The 750-nt window shown below is 39.3% G+C and overlaps 1 pseudogene; it reads right to left on the reverse strand.

The window, feature by feature from the left end:
* LOC106323915 overlaps window positions 1-750 on the reverse strand; it is a 3,949-nt pseudogene continuing 3,199 nt past the window's right edge.

Here is a 750-nt window from a genome sequence, read left to right on the forward strand (position 1 = left end):
TCCAAAGTTGAGATGCCCAAATCGAAGATGCCAAAGCCAAGATTCCTCCTTGTAGCACATCTTGAGACATCGTGCAATGTCATTTTGAATGTTTAGGACAAACATTCTATTGTTTGACATCGGCACCTTTGTGATGAGATTTTTTTGCTTTATCTCTTAAAGAAAGGCTATTATCCTTTAGTCGAATGTCATAACCTTTCTCTATGAGTTGTCCTAGGCTCAAGATGTTGGTCTTCATGCTTGGAATGTAGTAAACATTGGAAATGATTTGATGATCTCCATTTCTTCAAGCGGATGAAAATATTTCCTTTACCTTTCACATCCATCTTCGATTCATCTCCCAAAGCCACATTGGTTTTCACCGATTCATCGAGCTTCACGAACATGTTCTTATTTCCACACATATGGTTGCTTGCACCACTATCAAGGTACCACTTGTGAACCTCATTTGGTTCATCCTTCTTGTAAGCCATCAATAGCATATCCTTTTCTTTACTCCTTTCTTCAACATAGTTGGACTTCTCTTCAATTCTATTGTTGTTTGGAGTTTTGTATTCAGAAGCATAATGTCCAAACTTCCCGCAATTATAGCATTTGATGCTTGATTTATCGTACCTTGATTTTGGATTTCCTCTTCCACGACCTCTTGATGAGTTCTCTCCTCTCTGGTTGAAGTTTTCTTCATATGGTCTCCAACCTCGTCCATTTACACCATGGTCTCATCCTCGGAAATGACCGCCACCACGTCTT

The sequence above is a fragment of the Brassica oleracea genome, chromosome C2 (assembly GCF_000695525.1).
Source record: "Brassica oleracea var. oleracea cultivar TO1000 chromosome C2, BOL, whole genome shotgun sequence".
Taxonomy (NCBI): domain Eukaryota; kingdom Viridiplantae; phylum Streptophyta; class Magnoliopsida; order Brassicales; family Brassicaceae; genus Brassica; species Brassica oleracea.